The 13,390-nt window shown below is 46.4% G+C and overlaps 1 long non-coding RNA gene across 1 annotated transcript; it reads left to right on the forward strand.

The window, feature by feature from the left end:
• The first annotated feature begins 1,380 nt into the window (after positions 1 to 1,380).
• LOC111754602 (uncharacterized) lies at positions 1,381 to 13,115 on the forward strand. The gene is made up of 2 exons (XR_002789291.2): positions 1,381 to 1,503; positions 12,386 to 13,115. It is a non-coding gene; the product is annotated as an uncharacterized LOC111754602 (long non-coding RNA).
• Positions 13,116 to 13,390: the final 275 nt, after the last annotated feature.

Here is a 13,390-nt window from a genome sequence, read left to right on the forward strand (position 1 = left end):
GCCGGATCGCAGCAAGCAGAGCCTCGGCAGGCAGCAGCAGCGGCAGAGGCAGCTGTGTGCTGGGGCAGCTCCCTTCTCTGCATTACCAAACCCCTCCAAATACTCCGCGTCTGTACCGCACCCCGCTCCGAAACTGCGGACACATGAGGGACACCTGGCTTCACATTCTGGACGAAATGCAAACCAGATGGGCTGTGCTGAAGACATGGTGCTTGACTCTTGGGCTGAAATGGGAGTTGGTTTTTTAATGACATCTAAAAACACACACTTAAAAGGCAGCTCGTGTCAGTCAGATAGTCAGATATCGGGCCGCTCAGGGACTGCTCTCCCCTAAGACGCTGCCCTGCCGAGCACTGGCCTCTTGTGCCGCAAGAAAACCTAGCTTCTGTTGAGACATGCTATCTTGAAGAGCAAAAATTTAGGACTCCACCATTGCTTTAGCATAGAAATTCATGTCACCAAGTCATGCAAACAGAGGCGAAATTTTAATTTTGGTTCTTTTAAATTAATTCTATGATTAGGTGTCTCAGTTTAGTCTTGGAAAAATATTTTCTATATTGGTTAGAAACAATGCAGAATCAATTCACTGAAGAGAAGAAACTAACACCTCCTAAGCACCAATGCAAGAGTGAGCTGATTTTTCTCTCTTAAACTTTCTAAAATCTCTGCCAGGTCGCTCAGCATTGTCCTCATGTCACATACCGTAACACGTAAGCTCGGAGAAGCTGAGACCCTGCTCAAGGCCACACAGGAAGTCAGTGACCGCAGGGCGGTCCCTCGAATCCAAGTCTGACAGCTCCCGGAGCTGAGAGCAGGCCCGGTTCACTGCTTTCATCCACTAGCTCAAGTCGCCCTTCCTTAGCCCCGCCCCATCACTTGTCCAGAACACAGACCTCAGCCAGTGACACAGAATCCTTGCCTGCCTGGTTTTCACTGGTCATGAGAGCTTTGCTAATGTTTTTATTTGACTTTTCTTGCAGGGCTCAAACTTTAAGTGTATACAGTTACCAAAATTTTTTTTAAACCTACAAATACGCATGAATAGGAATTTCTTTGCTTTAAAAAAATTTAGGTTTACAAAGGAGGCCAACACCCAACCATTGCATATGTATTATTTTGGTCCTTTGCTGTTGGAAACAGATTGAGATCTTTGGCTAAGTGGGATCCTCAGGCAAGACGATTCCACTCAGTGCCACCGTTTCCAAGTGAGGCTCAGGTCTCCTAGGCCAATGTGAAGCTTGAGGCTTTCTGTTTCCCACACCCTTGCTGAATTCTCCCTGTCCTAGCCAAGTGCCCTCTAGCCTTCTTTCCAGCGTTCCCTAACAAGGACACTCTCACTACCTTTTGTGAAAGAGCTGCTCCCTCCCCTCCTCCCCTCCCGGTGCCCTCCCTCCGCTTCTGCAGTCAGGGATGAAACCCAGATCTCGTGTGCGCTAAGCAAGTGCTTGGCCGCCGACCTGCACCCCCGCCTGTATCCCATTGCTGTCTATTTCCACTAATCAGGTAAGTTTTCTATTAACTTGATAATGGATGTGGAGTTACATATCTTAGCCACATAGAACACATTTACTTTCCATTTTGTGTGACAGTCAATCAAATTAAGCCCATGCAAAGCAGCCTTCTATTCTGCACAGCAGCCCTTCAAATTTGGTACCTATTTTAAAACAGTTACCTTGATCTCCTGTCTCCTCTCTTCACCCGTCCTTTGAGTTTCTCACCTGAAACAATGATGTAGAACTAAGCCCCAAGACCTTAATAAAAAATTTAGTTCTACCAGTGACTGATAAGCCAATTCTAAACACCCTCCCTTTGTTCTCCTCTAGTTAGGATGTTTCTGAAAATCAACTGTGGCTCACAGTGGCTTAGTTGGAAGTCATTCTACTTTGGTGCTGGGGATTGAACCCAGGGCCTCACTGAGCTGTACCTCAGCCTGTGTTTCCCCCTTGAAAGAGGACTCCGATGTCACTAACTGCACAGACTGAACTAGAAATTGCGATTCTCCTGCCTCAGCCTCCCAGTGCTGGAGTTTCAGGCCTGTGCATCACTACGCCCATGAGCATAGGCCACATTTTAATTATGGCTGGAACTGAGTTTACTCCCAGTTGAAACCTGTGCTTTTTCACCTGTGTTGTGTTTTGATTCATTTTCAGCATTCTTTGGAGGCTCTGTACACCTAACTTTCCTTCTTTTATAAATTCTCTGTCTTTTCTCTCTACTTGCATTCAAATTATAGTTATTGTTAGTGTTCTGGATTTTATTGATGTAAGCTTATTTGTAATTATGAAATTATTTTTCATGTTTCAGGTCCTCTATATTTGTGTTGTGCTATATTCTGAATATTTTATTCAGATCTATATACAGTACTTCTCATTAAGATTTATTTTTGAGCTAAGTATAAGTTTTAGATTTCTAGGACTTTGTTACAGCTGACTAAAGTTTACATATGTTTTTACAATTGACTCTAATAATTCCATTCCTGAAAACTTGTGCAAGGGCATAAATAATTGTACATAAATTATATATTAATAGTTATTTCAGAATTATATGTAAACTTGAATTTCAAGTTTCATATGAAGAAAGAGAGAGAAACATTCAAGAGATGTTAAATGAGGGCAAATCGTTAAACGGGGCCTACAGCTTGATCTGTTTACATAACCTTTAGGCCCTGTATATAACAGTTCCGCATGTGTATGAGAATATATCCATGTGTAAACTACTGCTAATAAAGAATGTCTAAAAAGCCGGCAAGAAGCCCTGAGGCCTGCTTATATTTGAAGAATATAATTTGTAGGCATCCAGGAAGTGGCAGGAAAGACTTCATGCTTTTTACCTTATAAGCTTCTGTTCTGTAATTTTTCTAAAATCATTTCGCATAAGCACAGTTATAGCACCCGCCCCACCACCTCCGCCTGCTTCCTGTGGTGCCCAGGGTCGGTGCCTGCACGCAGCACTGGAACTCGTGCATGGACCGAGTCTGCTCTGCCCAGGACTGGGACAGTGGCTCTGCAGGGTCCCTGAGGTCATGGTGATCACCAGGCTCAGAAACCGCCTCTGGAGCTCTTTCCACTGCCCGCCCTGGTGCAAAAGAAAATGATCGAATCCTAAAGAACTCCTGCCTTGTCCACGAAACATGCCAAGTCCTGGCAAACATATATTTCTTCCTTTAAAATATTAAAATATGAAAATATTGAAATGTCTATCAGAGAGTCTCTGTTCCTCTTTGCTGTCCTGGTGGAGTGACAGGCTTTACTGCAGGGTCCATTCCTGGGTCATTTCCCAGGGCTTTCGGCTTCTCTCCGCTCGGTGTAGCCTCTCGGTCCTCCCGACGCTCACACACCTGAAGTCTGTGACCAGGGAGAGGGGACCTCGGGCTCAGGTGTGATGCTCGGTGAGGGGCTGAGCCCACATCGCGGTCCAGACGTGTTCCCCACGCCCCCCTCCTCGGGAGAGCAGCACAGGCAGAGTTCAAAGCCGAGGAGAAGTAACACCGCCTGCCAGGAGGCGGCTGCGCGGCTGTTAGAGAGGATTCCCCCCAGCTCCGTGGCTTCTGGGCAGTTCTGAGTGTGGCAGAGGCGAGGGAGCGGACAGCGCTTTGTCCACCTCCGCCTGTGCGTCCTTTCCTGAGCTCTCGGCTGCAGGACTCCGCAGCAGACCCGAAAAGCAGGCCGCAAGCTCAGGCCTCCCATGTCTTTCTGCTCACTCCGGGGGTGAAGCGGGGTCACGGTCACAGTCCCGCGTTTTGCTTTTCTCTGTCCCTCCGCACGGTGCACGCTGTCGGCTGGAAGCTGCACGCCCTGTGTTCCCATAGCTTGTCCCGCTGGGCCGGCTTCTGCTCCTTCTCCGCATTCCATCAGAATTAATCTCTGACCTTCCTGAGGCCTGACTGCCCTGGAAAGGCTGGGGAAGAGCTTCGTGAGGCTTGCAGGGGTGTCACAGGCTGCCTGTGCCCCTGGGGTGCAGAGTCTGCATGCTGTAGAAGTGTGGTTTCATTCACTTCATTTGGGTGCAGATACGTGTGTGTGCATATAAACACAGAATCCACCAGAAAATGTGTACATCAGGAAAAAAACTGTACAAATATTTTAATACCCGATGTCTGGAGACACCACGAGATGAATACAAGTTGTCTTTGGCCTCTGCAATTACAAGGGGCGCTCCTGGCGGTGGCCATCCACCCCCAGACACAGGTGACTGCCGGAACTGCTGACCTGCACTTATTTGGTGGACTCTGTACACAGTGTAGCTCAGTTCAGGGATTTGATTCTCTTCACAATTCTGGTCACCAATTGAACTGGACAAGAACTGAATCATGATTTTTCCATACAGTCAGCATTTACTCTAACCATTGAATTTGATTTGGTTCTAATCCAACTTGGTTTGTGTGACCAGACTCATAGAAAAAATTGTGAACTGAGGATGCAGTACATAGGTGCATCATTTCTTAGGACATGGCAACTCTAATATCACTTCATAACTTTGGGGGAGGCACAAACTGTTCAGAATACATGGAAATATAAGATAGAAGGGATCCTTAATAAAATTGACCCTGTTAATGTATGCACTATTTTTCTCGTAGTTACTAGGTCCTATTAACAATGAATTAGGTTTCAGAAACAAAAAGAAAATCACATGACTTGTGAATCAAGTAAATTTAAGGTCCTATTTATTTATCTTTGGTGCCAGGGAGGGAACTCACCACCTTGTGTTTGCCAGGCAGGTGCTGTGCTGCTGAACTATGTCCCTGGCCTGGAGGCATCTTCAAATTGACCCAGTCAATGTGACTGATGGAAACCAAACTCACTTACATTTTACAAATTAAAATTAAAATTAATCAATACTTGCTAGAAGAGATCAGTTTCTTTTTCAGTTAAACTAAACAGCAAACAATTACAATTGTTAATCTGGCTGCATACCTGGTTTGATGTATATAACTAATACCAGCATTTCTTGCTTATAAATTTACAAGTCTATAAAACAATACATCTGTGTTCAGAATTTATGAAATGCTGCTTAAATACTTTATGTGAATTCTTTCATTATATCCTTGTTATCACCCAAAATTACCGGATTTACTATGTGTTTGCTCCATTTTGCAGATGGAAAAAGAACATGCCCGAGCTCACCCAGCTACTCCGTGAGGAATGGGCCCCTTCAGTGGGGTCCCAGCTTCACGGGGTTCTGAGGCTGGGTGACCCTGAGCCGAGTCCAACCTGCACCTCTGGTAAATCCACACAAGACGAAGTCTTTTCCATTCCAAACCCTGTATTTTATGTGGATTTCCCCCAAAGAAAGTCCTTGCATAACAGCAATCCAGGAGAGGTCCTGAGGGCCACAGGTCAACAGTTAACTGAGGAGACTTTCCGAGAGGCTGTGAGGAGTCTGGTTCTAATTAGTAGCTCGTGGGGGAAGAGCACTAAACACAAACAGGCACTCAAGATTAAATAAGACAAGAAAAGGCTGTTCTAGCCAATGGAAAGCTTTTAAATATTGTCCCAAGTAAATCGCTGCATACCTAACAATTTTCCCCTCCTGTTTATTACAGGATATTGCCAAAGTTTGCCTATCTAGTACAGGGCCGGAGGTTTTGCAATTCCCCTTCGATCTGCAGGCCGTCTTGTCAGATTTTCTTGTGAGTCATCAGTTCTTCCAGACATCACACAGTGGAGTCAATTAGAACGGAGCTAATGGGTAATATTTCCCCCCTCTGCTGAATTAAATCATTCCACGTGAGGAGCTTGCAGCTTGGTTGTGGGGTATCTTCAGAAAGGGGAGGGCTCAGAGTGCAAGGCCAAGAAGCTGCTGAACTGCTTTGGATGAAACAGGGATTCTCTTTCTGAAACTAATAGATGTCACTTTAAAATGCTGAACATGGCAGCCTTGGGGAAAAGAATCCCTGTGTTTCCAAGGCTCCGCGAACCGTGCCTGCCCAGAACATAAGTGACACTGGGGAGGCAGGGTCACCCTGAGCATCACTTCCCCCCTAAATATTCAACCACGTTATTCTTTCATTATCGAATGTTAGTGGCGCCTGTGGCATGCATTTGGAAGTCGCGCTCTTGTGCAGTGTGTGTTTACGGTACACACCCACGTCAAACAGCTCCGGCACCTCCTTCAAGCCCCTCCCTGCGGCCACTGCTTTAGTTCAGGAGGCTCAGGAACCAGGAGGGGCTCCCCACTGTGCTTCTCATCCACACCCTGCACTGCCCACTACCTTCGGGAGCCCCGCTGTGAAGGCCACCGTGTCACAGGTACCATGCACCAGGAGCTGTGCAGTGAAATAAGGCCACACGCACGCTTTTCCTTCTGCTTCCCTCATAGTAGCCTCAAGAGCTAGAAATTTCCCCTGTGAGGAGCCTGATAAATTGAGGCCATTTACATTCCTGGGTATGATCAATGTGTATTGGCTGATCTTTGTCATGTTATCTTCTGCTGTTGGTTCTCTAATTTTCCTGTCTGTCTAATTGCTTGCCCTGCCTGGTGGTTTCTTTCTGCTGTGGTGCTTGGAATTGTGGTCATTTTAATCTCTTTCTAGAATGTCCTTCAGTACTCTGTGTAAGGTTGTTTTGATTGTCATGAATTTCTTCAGTTGTTCTTTGTCGTGGAAGTATCTGATTTCCCATTAACTCTGAAGGATAGTTTTGCAGGGTATGTGAATCTGGGTTGGAGTAGTTTTCTTTCAGGACTTGAAATACTTCACACCAAGCTCTTCTTGCCTTGATGGTTTGCATTAAGAAGTTTGCCATGATTCTGGTGGGTTTTCCCTTATAGATGATCTGCTTGTTTTCTCTAACAGCTTTTAATATCCTATTCTTGTGCTGAATTTCTAGGATCTTGATTACTATATGTCTGGGTGTACATTTACTTTAGTTATGAGTAATTGGAGTTTTATATGCCTCATTGACCTGCATGTCAGACACTTTTCCTATGCTTGGGAAATTTTCTGCTATGACTTCTACAAATAGGTTTTTATTTCATTTGTGTTGGTTCCTACTTTTTCACTGACACCCGTTATTCTTATATTGTTTTCCTTGCTAGCTGTTGAGTTGGTGTTTTTCCTGATATTTTGTTATTTTCAAGAGAATCCTTTCATGGTCACTAGCCACGACCCTGTCTTCAAGGTCTGAGAGTCTATCTTCAGTTTCATTCAAGCAGTTTTGCCAGTTTTCAATGGAAGTTTTGCTTTCCTGGATATCTTCTTGGATCTGCTTCATATATTCTATGTTTCCTATTTTCATTCATGATTTCCATCCTCTTCCTATCATCGTCTACTTTCTTATCTCACTCTCTAAATGTTCTGGGCATTTCATTTATAAATGTTGACATCTCTTTTTTATCCTGACATGTTGTTTCTGATCTGATTTCCTCTATTCCCTCATGGATTTGTTTCTCACTTCAGTTGCTATATTTCAGAAATGTCAGGTGTGTCTCCCATTTTCTTCTATGTTGGTGACTTCTGTATTTTTTCTGGGTGAGCTGGACATGTGAGATTGCATTTTGCTTCTTTACTACAAGCTCTTCTTGTCTTGATGGTTTGTGTTAAGAAGTCTGCCATGATTCTGATGGGCTTTTCTGTTATGGGTGATTTTTTTTTCTCTAAGAGCTTTTAGTATTCTGTCCTTGTGCTGAACTTCTGGGATCTTGACTATTATATTTCTGGATGTAGATTTATTTTGGTTTTGACTAATTGTATTCTATATGCCTCTCTTATCTGTTTGTCAGATTCTCGTCCCATGCTTGGGAAATTTTCTGCTATCACTTTGGCAAATAGCCTTTTCACGTCATTCGTGTTGACTCCTGTTTTTTCATTGACATCTATTAGTCTTATATTGTTTTCTTTGCATCATGTTGCAGCTGTTGAATTGTTATCTTCTGGTTCCCTGTTATTCTTAAGAGATCTTCTCTTTCATGATCACTAGCTGCAATCCTGCCTCAAAGCCTTAGAGTCTGTCTTCAGTTTTGTTCACACAGTTTTGTCAGTTTTCAATGGAATTTTCGACTTCCTGAATATTCTCTTTGAATCTGTTTTGTGCTGTTGGTGTAGCACTGGGGGGAGGGGGAATGCACAGCTTCTCCATATTGTTACACAAAGGTGATAACTGATTAAAACATACATGACATATTAGCTATGGTAGTACAATTAGCAATAACGACAGCATCAAGCACAGTTTAGAAATTAACAAACTGTGGCAATTATTGATTTTATACTTTAGACTATAGGAGCAAAGTCTATGGTTGTATGACAGAACCAGTTGTAAATTAGGTGTTTGTGTTCAAAGTGTTTCCCCTTGTAAGAGTGGATTGATGCTGGGTTCCTCCAGATGCGCTGGCTGCCAAATCCTGGGTGCTGCCCATACTGGCTGCCCATCCCACGGTGTGGGGAGTGGGCCAGGCACCCGGGTTCCTCTGGACCGAGGCTCGTGGGGTGGCGGAGCAGCAATGGGCAGGATTTCTACCCTCCTGCTCCCCTCCACTTTTGCCTGCTTCATTCTTCACCAGTCCCAGCCCCGTGAAAGTCCCCGTCTCATGATCGTGTGCCCACTCCGACCTTGCTCCTTTGTCTCCATTTCCACTGTGCTCTGCTTTCTAGTAGCACCCTCAGTGATCAGATGTATGTAACTAATTTCTTTGTGCACTGTCCTGCACAGATATACAGACTCAGTGGCATAGAAACTAGGTCAGTCTTATCCCTAGTTTAGGCCAGTGTGTTAGAATCAGTATTTAAACCTCATACCATTTACAGTGAAAACGAATAACCACACATCACCCTGCTGGGCAGCTTCCCACACCATCCCTCCCCAGCAGCAGCCACAGAGCCTGCGGTGCCCCCAGATTCACAGTTAAGGCCTCAGCAAGGAAGAATGGTTTGGCCTCCTCTTCCTCCCCAGGATGAGGACCAGAACCAGTCCCCCATGGGGCCACACAGCCTCAGGCTCTGCAGGATGATCACCCACAGCGTCACCCAGACCACTTTCCACCTCCCTGTTATTTTCTCTCCCCTGTCTCTGTCACTGCTACCCTGTTCCAAACTGGACATTTTTGCTGTGCTTTGAATGTGACAGAACATATTTCCTAAATTCACTTATCTTCTCCTTGTACCCCAACTCCAGCACAATGAGGATATGACGACTCCTCCTTGGGACGCAGGCCAACATCCTGCAAGCTGCTTCACGCACACAGAGATACGCACACTCACAGCTGCGGGGCCTGCCCTCTTCTAATTCCACCTACAATTAACCTTGCTGCTCTGCTGGCAACTCTGTGCTTCTGGTCAGATCCTTCCTCAGCTCCGGGGCGTTTGTTTAGTAATATTTGATGTTTAGAGATAGCTCTAGGGCCCCATTAGGGACAACTCTGGATATGTATCATCAAGTATTTCTTTTGTGTTTGAAGTGTTCTCCCCGAAGTGTTAGGGCAGCTTTTCTTCTTTACCCATCTTCTTTTGAGGGATTCAGTCTTCTCCTTGAGAGTCAGGCTCTAGCTCCGAGTTTCGGTTTTGCAGGAGCTCAGGGAGACTCTTTAAACTTGGGAAATTGCCCAGCATGGTGTCCTTCCTGGACGCTCAGCACAGGGACTGACATTCGCCTTCCTCAGCACCCACCACGTGACCCATTCTGAACAAAATGCTTGTGCTGGAGAAGCAAACAAAAAGTACCCCTGAGTCCTCTAGTAACACGTTGCTCACTGCTGTTTCCAAGGGACCAGCGCAACACCGAGCGGTCCACACAGCGGCGTCCAGTGGGTTGCTCATTCCTTGTAATAAAACGCTCACTTTGTTTTCATGCAGGGTGCCACTACGACATTTTCCACTCGGTGGGAGCTCTGTAAATAGAAACTGGTTGAAATTTGGAGTTTCAAGGATTGTAACTTGGGTTATTGGTTTCTTGCAATTGCCTCTGTGAACTGCAGACGCAGCTAACATTGGAGCTCTCCTCTCACCATTCCCTCCCAGCTTCTGCTGTGAGCTGCACAGCAAACCCTCAAGGCAGAAATTATCCTTTTTATGGCTTCAAGTCCATTATTTAAGGCCAATAAATAGTGGTTAATAATGGAGTGGTCTTAAATTACAGGCATGTTTTCAGAGACTAACCTAATAACATTAAGCAGAGGTCAAGAGATATCATTTATTTTGGTCATAGACAGTAAATACCTGAGAGAAGCCTCATATCATGGCTGCTAATGGTTTTGCAAGCAGACTCCTGCTTCTTTAGTGTAGGAAACGGCTCTGAGAAGAGCTCAGTCACCTCAGTAGGGTTGGAACCCACCTTCTGAACACAAACACAGAGGTGCATGCAACATTCTGAATAAGATTTCAGATACTTGGTAGAGACTTTTTCAGACCCATGATGAAATCTAGCTCGCCTTAAGGAAATCAGTGTCACTGTGAACTCTCACAGTTGGAGAAGGAAATTACATCTCACTTTAATAGAATATTAAATCCAAGCTGAGGAAATTAGAGGAGGGGGTAGGTGCCAAACTGGGGCTGACCTTGTGTGCAGTGCTGAGATCGTGCACTCACTGGAGTTGACGAGAAGCCGCTGGAAAGTTGAGAGGACAGCGAAAGGGAGGGGAGGGAAGGGGAAGGATAGGGAGGGCTAGAGGGTGGAGGAGAAGGGAGGAGAGCAGAGGAGAGGGGAGGGGAGGGAAGGGGAACAGAGGGGGAGGGGAGGGGAAGAGAGGAGAGGAGAGGGGAGAGGAGCAGTGAGGAGCAGGGAAGGAGAGGGGAAGAGAGGAGAGGAGACCAGAGGAGAGGAGAGGAGCAGGGAGGGGAGAGGAGGGTGGAGGAAAGGGAGGAGAGGTGAAGAGAGGAGAAGGGAGGAGAGCAGAGGAGAGGTAAGGAAAGGAGAGGAGAGAGGCGTTTTCCGACTGCTTTTCTTTGGAAGCCTTGAATTTAGGGTGCAGAGGGGGCCGCCCTAGACACAGGACCCAGGCACACGGAGATGTGGGACCTGGCAGGGGAGATGACCACTGGGTCAGCCCGGCTGGGGTGTGTTTGTGCCCAACACTCACCCTCTCACATCTCAGGGCTGCGCTTGGATCTGAGAGCCCAAGAGTGGGGAACAAGGTAGGAAGGGCTCTCCCTGTGTCCACTCCAGAAGGCGTGAGAAGCAGGGGGAAGTGACAGCTCATAGAGGAGCAGGACTCGCTGATGCTGTAAAATGCCATCATTTTCTGGTGAGGTAACCAAGCCTTTGGGTACCCTGCCTGGTTTCTGAGTATACTGTCAGGTTGTATGGAATGCCTGCCAAACGCCAGTGCATATCAGAACAACTGCAGGCTGACATTTGTACTCCATGACAATTACATGCAACATTAATGTAAAGAAGATATTTCCATTAGCTTTTCAAGAATTTGCATAAGGCATATACATATCCCAGGAATGAACAGTAAGTCTCTGCATGGGAAGAAGAATGGGGTGGGGGTCCTCATACTCAGTTATGAGTTTGTGTGACCCTGAAGCCAAGAAGAGCTTTCACGACCAATGTGGACACCTCTCTTTTTGGAAGACAGAACAGTTTTATCAGTCCTAGTTTGGAATTCTGGAAAGTGTCATGTAACACAAGCATCAAAGAATTCCTTCGGCATACTTACAGACCTTAAGAATTTTGCATGAAGGCAGAGCTCAGAGCACCGACCAGGGGCCAAGAGGCCACCGTGTTTACCCCATGGCTACTGACCACACTGATGGATCACATTTCCATTATTTTTCTTTCGCAGAATAAAAGTGCTGCTCCTAGGCCAGGGGCATAGCTCAGTGGCACGGTGCCTGCCTGGCATGTGTGAGGCTCTGAGTTCAATTTCTGGTACAGAAAGGAAAAAAAAAAAGGAAAGGAAAGGAAAAGAAAAAAAAAAAAAACACAAGACAAGACAAGACTGCTGCTCTTGGCCATCAGGAGGCCAAAGGAACCAGTATCCACAGTGTGGTGTATTTAACAGTGAACTCTCCAGACAGTGATTTCTATCCAGTAGATATATGTCATATACTATATGAGAAATTAAAAAAAAATTCCAGCCTCTCCACTGAAATAAACTTAAGATACAGATAAAATGGCTTCCAGGGAAGAAGCCAACATCTCAATATATAACCCATGTAAACTTACTGAGGCAGCGCACGCCCCTAACACGCTGAGCTTTCTGTGTCTGGCGTGCATTTCACATTACAGTGCATCTCGGGCTGGACACAGCATCTTTCCAGTGTGGTCACTGCTCGGGTCAGCTCCCAGCGCCATCACTGGGGGTCACACTGGGCAGTCCTGGCCCCTCTGTCACTCAGCTTCCCATATATGGGTGTAATAATGGAAGTAATGACAATGTGCCTACCAGGGGTTGTCAGAATGAAATGGTACCTGGTAAGAACTAAATAAATGTCAACTGCTTTTCATCCCAGGCTTCACCGTGGCGACGATGGCTCTGGAGTCACCATCGGCTGCTCTGCACTGCCATCATCTCCTCTCACGGAGCAGGCTCTGTGATTCACATTCCAGTCCAGAGGCAGGTCAGGTGCGTTCCAGGATGTGTGTGGGGCCAGCCTATGAGGGGCAGGGGCTCAGCTCCTGTGTGCACGTGCACAAAGGCACAACTCAAGCTCTAGGCAGAGATGGCTGGCGTGGGGTCTTAGGCACTTTCCTCTCGCCAGGACACAATACTTGACACCCATGACGTAAAGGAGGGGCTCACTTTGGTTCATGTTTTCAGTCCACGGGCACCAGCTCCAAGGCAAGACAGAGGGACCTGGTGAAGGAGAACTGCCATGGAGCCTGGGAAGCAGAGAGAGATCAAGGTGCCAGGAGAGCGGACAAGGCTTTCCAAGCCCCATGACCTGCTCTCTTCTTCTGACCAGACCCCTCCAATACTACATTTATAAACTCACTGGCAGCCTGATCCAGTGATCAGATAGCACTTCCATGGCCCAGTCACTCTCTAAGGCCCCAGCTGTGCAACAGACAGCTTCGGGGGAATCCAGATGTGAACCCTAACACACAATGTAGGTGAACTCTTCAGGCCTGAGCTGCATCCTCTATGATCCAGTCCAGAGCCCACCCTGGTGCAGAGCACTGGCAGAAATCAGAGAATCCCACTGAATTCCATGGTAGAGGACGTCAGGCTTGGTGGACAAATGAATGTCAAGGACCTCACTCTAGACAGACGAGCTACCACATGGGAACATTAAGGTCATCTTCCGGTTTCCTGGTTCCAAGCCTAGGCAGGCTTGTCTAGGACTGCCCAGAAACTCAGTGAATCCGTCCTCCTGTCTACATGGAATGGACACAGCCAAAAAAGGAAATGAGGGTTGGGGATACAGCTCAGTGGCACAGCACCTGCCAGGCAAGTATGAGGTCATGAGTTTGATTCCCAGTACAGAACATAAAATGGAAGATAATTATGCAGTTTC

Source organism: Cavia porcellus, unplaced genomic scaffold (assembly GCF_034190915.1).
Source record: "Cavia porcellus strain 051 isolate PalLab524CR breed Dunkin Hartley unplaced genomic scaffold, mCavPor4.1 scaffold_10, whole genome shotgun sequence".
NCBI lineage: Eukaryota > Metazoa > Chordata > Mammalia > Rodentia > Caviidae > Cavia > Cavia porcellus.